The 9512-nt window shown below is 39.6% G+C and overlaps 1 long non-coding RNA gene across 1 annotated transcript; it reads left to right on the top strand.

Annotated features, from left to right (window-relative positions):
• The first annotated feature begins 232 nt into the window (after nt 1–232).
• LOC149718686 (uncharacterized) lies at nt 233–8884 on the top strand. Its single transcript, XR_016374617.1, has 2 exons — nt 233–520; nt 8624–8884. It is a non-coding gene; the product is annotated as an uncharacterized LOC149718686 (long non-coding RNA).
• Nucleotides 8885–9512: the final 628 nt, after the last annotated feature.

Raw genomic sequence — 9512 nt, 5'->3', positions numbered from 1 at the left:
TTAGTAGATTAATCGATAATAAAAATAACTTGATTTTCCACTTCACCCTCCCTTTAAGTGAAAAGAAGTTCATAGAAGACAAGAACCGAGAACAATTGAAAAATTGTTATTGATTTCTGAATCTACTTTAATCTGACACGGAAAAAATCACTCGTTAAAACCGATAATTAACTTCAAAGCGTTTCTACTTATTTGGACATATTTTCTATTTACCTTAGGGCTCAGAGAACGCAGAAATTCAAAAGGTTTGGCAGCGTATTCTGAAAGACAAAAGCATGCTCACGATAAAGTGGGACCAAATTGTTGAGAAAGCCATGGAAATGGGTGATCAGGAAGCAAATTCGAGGAAAGCCATAATTCTGATGGACCACGTTTTCTTACAAGGACTGGCCTTTTTCGGAGGTGCCGACATTTACCCCAACTGTTTCTATATGCCCGAACAAATCGCCTTCTCTGAACTATCCGCTTTCGCATTCAGAAAAGGAATGGACAAAATTCTTGCCGATAAAGTTTTTGAAATGTAAATCCCTTTTATTAGAAATTTTCATTCTATACCTAGTCTATTTAATTATTGATATATACAGGGTGTTTCTGATAAGTCTGCCATAAATCAAGGGGCGTGTTCTTTGGGTCAAACTGAGTGGAAAGTGTCAAAGAACATGGGGTGTACAAGAATTTGCAACGAAGATATGGCCCCCCAAACATTGGCCCCTAAAACAAGAAAATATTCGAAAATGTAGACTAAAACAAATTCAGCCTTATGAACTTGTTTAGAAATATGAGACAATTTCAATAGTTTCCCTCTAACATCGTTATTGAACTTTCACCTGGCAGAAGTGTATTAAATGAGTAGAAGTATGCCTACTCTAGTAAAGTAAATTCAAAGTATCATGGTACCTTTCGGTTGGTATTACTTTTATTCTTAACAAGTTAACATGGACGTTACAGGTATTGTTCAAAATGTCCACCAACGGCGTTAAGACAAACATGAACCCGTCTTTCGAAAGATTCTTGGACATGTTGGAAGATTCCTGGCATGTTCCTGATTGTTTGACAACCTTCAATAATTCGTCTTCGCAAGTCTTCCTCATCACGGACTTCATTCTTGTACACGATGTCTTTGAGATGACCCCAAAGATAGAAATCGCACGGATTTAAATCCGGAGATCTGGCTGGCCACGCAACTGGTCCTCCACGCCCAATCCACCTCAAATTAAACGTAGCATTAAGATGTTCTCTAACTGCACGGCTGAAATGTGGGGGTGCCCCGTCGTGCATAAACCACATGTCACGAAGTAATGCTAACGGTATGTCCTCGAGTAGTTCAGGTAAAGTGTCTCTTAAGAACGTGAGATATGCTTCACCATTTAGTCTGGGTGGAAGAAAATGCGGACCTAGTAAATGATTATCGACAATGCCGCACCATACGTTTAAAGAAAATTGCTGTTGGTGACTTCTAACACTAGTTGCGTGTGGGTTTAATTGGCGCCATTCGTGGTGGTTGTGATAGTTCAGAATTCCATCCCGGGAAAAATGTGCCTCGTCGGTTACTAAAAGGACCCGTGGAAATTGATTGTCCTCTACTCTGGCCAAAAACCACTCGCAAAAGTCGATGCGTCTTGGATAATCTGCCGGGTTAAGAGCTTGCACCTTTTGAATATGATACGGGTGAAACTGATGTCCGCGGAGAATTCGCCAGACCAAAACGTGATTAACATGTAATTGTCGTCCAACTTGTCTGGTACTTGTCGAGGGGTCCTCATCGAACATGGCAAGGACGTCTTCCTCGATTTCCTCCATGTCTTCTGGAATGTCTCGCTCTCGAACGTTGTTGGGTTGTACTTGTCCGATGTCCCTCAAGCGCCTGTCAACAGCCTCGAACGTACGACGATTTGGTATGCGTCGTTGCGGAAATTGTTCCTGGTATCGCCGCTGTGCTTCCACTGAATTGCCCTGCGCCAGTCCATACATGAGATGCATGTCTGCATATTCTGCATTGGTATACGCCATACTGTACTACCACACGTTCGTTCGAAGTGATACTGTGACGTTATCAACAACATCGCGTTACTTTATAGCAAACCACCGTTTAGTTTTTACGTTTGCGTCATGACTGTCAGCATTGTTTTTATTCACGGACTTCATTCTTGTACACGATGTCAAAAAAATCTTTGAGATGACCCCAAAGACTTTTTAGCAAACCACCGTTTATTGCTTACGTTTGTGAATAAAAAACAATGCTGACAGTCATGACGCAAACGTAAAAACTAAACGGTGGTTTGCTATAAAGTAACGCGATGTTGTTGATAACGTCACAGTATCACTTCGAACGAACGTGTGGTAGTACAGTATGGCGTATACCAATGCAGAATATGCAGACATGCATCTCATGTATGGACTGGCGCAGGGCAATTCAGTGGAAGCACAGCGGTGATACCAGGAACAATTTCCGCAACGACGCATACCAAATCGTCGTACGTTCGAGGCTGTTGACAGGCGCTTGAGGGACATCGGACAAGTACAACCCAACAACGTTCGAGAGCGAGACATTCCAGAAGACATGGAGGAAATCGAGGAAGACGTCCTTGCCATGTTCGATGAGGACCCCTCGACAAGTACCAGACAAGTTGGACGACAATTACATGTTAATCACGTTTTGGTCTGGCGAATTCTCCGCGGACATCAGTTTCACCCGTATCATATTCAAAAGGTGCAAGCTCTTAACCCGGCAGATTATCCAAGACGCATCGACTTTTGCGAGTGGTTTTTGGCCAGAGTAGAGGACAATCAATTTCCACGGGTCCTTTTAGTAACCGACGAGGCACATTTTTCCCGGGATGGAATTCTGAACTATCACAACCACCACGAATGGCGCCAATTAAACCCACACGCAACTAGTGTTAGAAGTCACCAACAGCAATTTTCTTTAAACGTATGGTGCGGCATTGTCGGTAATCATTTACTAGGTCCGCATTTTCTTCCACCCAGACTAAATGGTGAAGCATATCTCACGTTCTTAAGAGACACTTTACCTGAACTACTCGAGGACATACCGTTAGCATTACTTCGTGACATGTGGTTTATGCACGACGGGGCACCCCCACATTTCAGCCGTGCAGTTAGAGAACATCTTAATGCTACGTTTAATTTGAGGTGGATTGGGCGTGGAGGACCAGTTGCGTGGCCAGCCAGATCTCCGGATTTAAATCCGTGCGATTTCTATCTTTGGGGTCATCTCAAAGACATCGTGTACAAGAATGAAGTCCGTGATGAGGAAGACTTGCGAAGACGAATTATTGAAGGTTGTCAAACAATCAGGAACATGCCAGGAATCTTCCAACATGTCCAAGAATCTTTCGAAAGACGGGTTCATGTTTGTCTTAACGCCGTTGGTGGACATTTTGAACAATACCTGTAACGTCCATGTTAACTTGTTAAGAATAAAAGTAATACCAACCGAAAGGTACAGACTGTTAAAAAAGTCTTTGCGCGTTGCAGTTTTCGCACATATTTTACTATATTTCAAAAACTATTCAAGCTAGCGCTCTGGAATAAAGTGCGTTATAAAAGTTTTGCATTTCTCTTTCATATTTTACCCGTTTCACAGTTGTCCTTTGCATACTTATACCGGAAACCGGAAATGTCAAAATTATCAACTTTGAAAATATTGGATTCTCGAGGATATAAATGCGATTTTCGGATTCCTTGGGGTCGATTCATATTTGAAAAGTTTTCACCAAATTCAATTCGGATGAATAGGTCACGAGTAATCAGCCTTTATTCAAAATCTGGCAACTTCGATTTAAATGGCGATAATTCATAATCGAGTATCGAATCTTTGTCGTAATAATGCTTGTTAGATGTTATGGCACCTTATGCATATATAAATGATTGGTCTTGTGGCGCGATACTTTGAAACAATTCAGACGCTCATTAAAGGGATGGTGAAGTGGAAAATTAAGAATATTTTTTTATTCTTCTATAAGACCAATCTGCATACAGTGCATAGTGAATTATCCAGGAAATAACACCGAACGATTTTTATACGTCAATTAGTTTTAAATTTCATGGATAATTTTAAATAAGGATCTCCGACCAATCGCGTCCTTTTATAAACAATTTTCTCGTGGCACGTTCCATGTTGAATCAATTTATCGCGAGATTTGAAAAAAATTGCGCGATGTGACAATTGTGGCGCGAGACATGGAGCGTGCCACGAGAATTTTGTTAACAAAAAGGCACGGCGTTACGCGATTGGTCGGAGGTCCTTATTTAAAATTATTCTTAAAATCTTAGCCTAATTTGAATATTAAAATCAATGGGAGGTATTTCCTAAATTTTTCATTATACAGACTGGTCTTATAAGAACCGATAAAAAATCACTTTAATTTCCACTTCCCCCTCCCTTTAAGAGAAAACTCGCGTCTTTTGAAGAGGATAAGCGGTTTGAAAATATTGTTATTTGGGCCATGATATCATAATATTTAGAACTCATATTAATTACGTCTTGGTCTTCAGCCCGACTCATTGCAGCCTAGTGAAAATCTCACTCATGATGGCATATGCGCTTCACGAGATCCCTTCAAATAGACATATTCGACTATTCCATTTAAGAAACAACTTCAGAGGAGATGGCTTCTATGCTAGGAAGGTTCGCTACGCGATTGAGCTTCGCTAAACGGAGCCTGGGGTTGCCTATAGCCTCATGCGTATAGAGCAAATGTCAGGCCATTGAAAGATTTTATTTTAGAGGTAGGAATAGGGAACAGAGTAATCTAGGCGCGCGTCAATGTCCCGGACCCCTTCCTCGGGACGGTGGGATATGAAAGAAGATGCGGGTCATAGCGACAGAGGTAAAAAATAATTACGTATTTTTTGCCGCCCCAGTCAGTAACGTCATAAAAACCTAGTTTAAGTGAGCCAATCTGAAATTTTAAACTTTTTATTACGTGTTGGAAGGAGGGGCTCTATACTGGGCTATGAGTCGGACTGAATTAAACACTAACCGTTCTCTATTCCTACTTCTAAAATTAAATATATCTCTGGTGAGGCTTAATAATAAAGCCGACCACAACCAAAGCATGGGCAAAGGCGTATTTCACAACTGACGTTCAAAGCTACCGATGGAAAAAGCCTAAAAATTAAATGAAAAAAAAAATTAATGCCGGTAAGAATGATCACAACTGAAAATAACAGCTAGCAGCTAAAACGAACCCGAACGGTAAAAACTTGAAGTTAGTCTCTGCGCTGCTGGTCTGCTACTCCTTTTGTTTATTTTCTATGGCAAAAACTCTAACTTAGGGAGGTATTGGGATATTAGGGCATTTTGTGTTTTAAAAAATTTATTGTGAAGGAAAGAAAACAAGCCTGTTTAAAGATATTTCGAATAACTTTTAATATCTTTAAAAGTTGAAAAATATCTATAAAATTATTTGGACAAAAATTTTCAAATAACAAGACTTCCTTCGAGTTTCAAATTGAAGAATGTTCGTGTGCTTTATTGAACTATTTTTTACAAACAAGGCCGTCACTTTCAGTTTTAATTATTGCTTGATTTTTTATTGGACCTCACCTAGCCTTTAAAGGGAGGATGAAGAGGAAAATAAAGTGATTTTTTATCGATTCTTCTTCTAATTATAAGTCCATTTTGCATAGTGAAACTTCCTGGAAATAAAGTCTCCGAATGATTTTAAAATTCAAATTAGGCTCAGATTTTATAGATAATTTGAAGTAAGCAAGTCTGACCAATCGCTTAACGCCCTGCCTTCCTGCTAACAAAATTTCCGTTGCCCGCTCTATATCACGCACAACGATTGTCACATCGTGAGAAACTTTTATTAAATCTCGCGATAAATTCCATTGGGCATGGAGAATTTTGTCAATAGGAAGGCAGGGCGTTACGCGATCGGTCGGAGGTTATTACTTTAAATTATCCATAAAACCTAAACCGAATTTGAATTTTAAAATCATTCTGAGATATTTCCTGGATGTTTCACTATGCAGAATAGTCTCATAATTAGTAGAAGAATCGATAAAAACACATTTTTTCACTTCACCCTCCCTTCAAAATCATTCTTAATCTTATTCTTAAAGACAGACATAAAGTCTAGTTAATAAAGCAAACGAACTATCTTTAATTTAAAACTCGAAGGAAGTCTTGTATTTGAAACTCGTAGGAAGTATTGTTATTTGAAAATTTTCCTCCAAATTTTATTAATATTTGTCAGCTTTTAACTAATTATTAACAAAGATAATAAAAGTTTTCGAAAAATTCTTCAAAAAAAGGCATGTCTTCTTTCCCTCATAATAAAAGTCTTAAAACACAAAATTCCCTAATATCCCCATTACTCCCTAACTGCATTTATCACGCCCGAAGTAATATATTTATATAAATGATCGAGGAAGTAAGTGCATTGATGTTTTTTTTTTTCACTACCCCTCGATGCCCAAAAATAGTGTTTTTGCCATAGAAAATAAACAAAAGGAGTAGCAGACCAGCAGCGCAGAGACTAACTTCAAGTTTTTACCGTTCGGGTTCGTTTTAGCTGTTAGCTGTTATTTTCAGTTGTGATCATTCTTACCGGCATTCATTTTTTTTTCATTTAATTTTTAGGCTTTTCCATCGGTAGCTTTGAACGTCAGTTGTGAAATACGCCTTTGCCCATGCTTTGGTCGTGGTCGGCTTTATTATTAAGCCTCACCAGAGATATATTTAATTTTAGAAGTAGGAATAGAGAACGGTTAGTGTTTAATTCAGTCCGACTCATAGCCCAGTATAGAGCCCCTCCTTCCAACACGTAATAAAAAGTTTAAAATTTCAGATTGGCTCACTTAAACTAGGTTTTTATGACGTTACTGACTGGGGCGGCAAAAAATACGTAATTATTTTTTACCTCTGTCGCTATGACCCGCCTCTTCTTTCATATCCCACCGTCCCGAGGAAGGGGTCCGGGACATTGACGCGCGCCTAGATTACTCTGTTCCCTATTCCTACCTCTAAAATAAAATCTTTCAATGGCCTGACATTTGCTCTATACGCATGAGGCTATAGGCAACCCCAGGCTCCGTTTAGCGAAGCTCAATCGCGTAGCGAACCTTCCTAGCATAGAAGCCATCTCCTCTGAAGTTGTTTCTTAAATGGAATAGTCGAATATGTCTATTTGAAGGGATCTCGTGAAGCGCATATGCCATCATGAGTGAGATTTTCACTAGGCTGCAATGAGTCGGGCTGAAGACCAAGACGTAATTAATATGAGTTCTAAATATTATGATATCATGGCCCAAATAACAATATTTTCAAACCGCTTATCCTCTTCAAAAGACGCGAGTTTTCTCTTAAAGGGAGGGGGAAGTGGAAATTAAAGTGATTTTTTATCGGTTCTTATAAGACCAGTCTGTATAATGAAAAATTTAGGAAATACCTCCCATTGATTTTAATATTCAAATTAGGCTAAGATTTTAAGAATAATTTTAAATAAGGACCTCCGACCAATCGCGTAACGCCGTGCCTTTTTGTTAACAAAATTCTCGTGGCACGCTCCATGTCTCGCGCCACAATTGTCACATCGCGCAATTTTTTTCAAATCTCGCGATAAATTGATTCAACATGGAACGTGCCACGAGAAAATTGTTTATAAAAGGACGCGATTGGTCGGAGATCCTTATTTAAAATTATCCATGAAATTTCAAACTAATTGACGTATAAAAATCGTTCGGTGTTATTTCCTGGATAATTCATTATATGCACTGTATGCAGATTGGTCTTATAGAAGAATCAATAAAAAATTACTTAATTTTCCACTTCACCATCCCTTTAATGAGCGTCTGAATTGTTTCAAAGTATCGCGCCACAAGACCAATCATTTATATATGCATAAAGTGCCATAACATCTAACAAGCATTATTACGACAAAGATTCGATACTCGATTATGAATTATCGCCATTTAAATCGAAGTTGCCAGATTTTGAATAAAGGCTGATTACTCGTGACCTATTCATCCGAATTGAATTTGGTGAAAACTTTTCAAATATGAATCGACCCCAAGGAATCCGAAAATCGCATTTATATCCTCGAGAATCCAATATTTTCAAAGTTGATAATTTTGACATTTCCGGTTTCCGGTATAAGTATGCAAAGGACAACTGTGAAACGGGTAAAATATGAAAGAGAAATGCAAAACTTTTATAACGCACTTTATTCCAGAGCGCTAGCTTGAATAGTTTTTGAAATATAGTAAAATATGTGCGAAAACTGCAACGCGCAAAGACTTTTTTAACAGTCTGTACCATGATACTTTGAATTTACTTTACTAGAGTAGGCATACTTCTACTCATTTAATACACTTCTGCCAGGTGAAAGTTCAATAACGATGTTAGAGGGAAACTATTGAAATTGTCTCATTATTTCTAAACAAGTTGATAAGGCTGAATTTGTTTTAGTCTACATATTCGAATATTTTCTTGTTTTAGGGGCCAATGTTTGGGGGGCCATATCTTCGTTGCAAATTCTTGTACACCCCATGTTCTTTGACACTTTCCACTCAGTTTGACCCAAAGAACACGCCCCTTGATTTATGGCAGACTTATCAGAAACACCCTGTATATAAATACTAACGTATTAAGGATTTACAATCAGGCCCAAAAGCCGGCCACCTAATGAGCGCAACACCCGGGAAAGTGAGGTGACTCTAAACAGGGAGGAGAGACTTGAGTGTTAGTCTAATCATGAAAGCCTGGATCTCTAAAGGGACCGGAAAACGCCGGCCTTCCACTGTACCGTGTTAAAGAAGCAGTAATATAAATGGAAGGGGGGAAAAAGGGAGGGTAGGAATTTTTACCTCTCTCTTTCCCTCGATTCTAGCTAACGTGCACGCGCTAGTGGCGTCGGTTACTACACTACCGCCAGCTTCCACTTCCAGTTCAAAGCCGGTTTTTAAATTTAACGCATGCGCGCGGACACCGCGGCGAGTGACTGAGCAAGAGCCGGAGAGATGAGTTTAGCCATGAAGCGAACCAATAATAATAATAATAATCTAAGCTTTGCCTATGAAGGGATTTCCACACTAAGCCTTTGGCTTGTTTACAGGTCCCTTTACAATGCAGAGGGGTGGTGGCTAGCCCCTATGCCACAGCTAACCGACAGCGCCCTATACTAACTATTACCGTTAACCTATGCAAGTTTTGATGGAAAGGAGAATTCGGGTTAGACCGCGGAGGAAAACTCCTTTGACAAGCGGGGAGAGAACTTGCAAACTCTATGCAGAAGGATTTGTTCCCAGATTTTCAACCGGTGCCACAGTCCGGGATCGAACCCGGGATCCTCTTGCTGCGAGACGAATTTAAGCGCTAACCGCTACGCCACCCCACTTCCGCCTATTCACATTATTACTCCCTCTCAAGTCTCTCCTCCCTGCTCTAAATAAAGGGCGAAAGTAGCTAGTTCACGCTGTGAGCACAAATTTGTGCTCCCTGGTTCATGTGTGGATAAAAAACTATATCTCTCTGGAAAATC

The sequence above is a fragment of the Phalangium opilio genome, unplaced genomic scaffold, assembly GCF_054372755.1.
Source record: "Phalangium opilio isolate 3A_F unplaced genomic scaffold, DU_Popi_V2 ptg000002l_1, whole genome shotgun sequence".
Classification (NCBI taxonomy): Eukaryota; Metazoa; Arthropoda; class Arachnida; order Opiliones; family Phalangiidae; genus Phalangium; species Phalangium opilio.
This window is presented reverse-complemented; position numbering and strand designations above follow the sequence as displayed.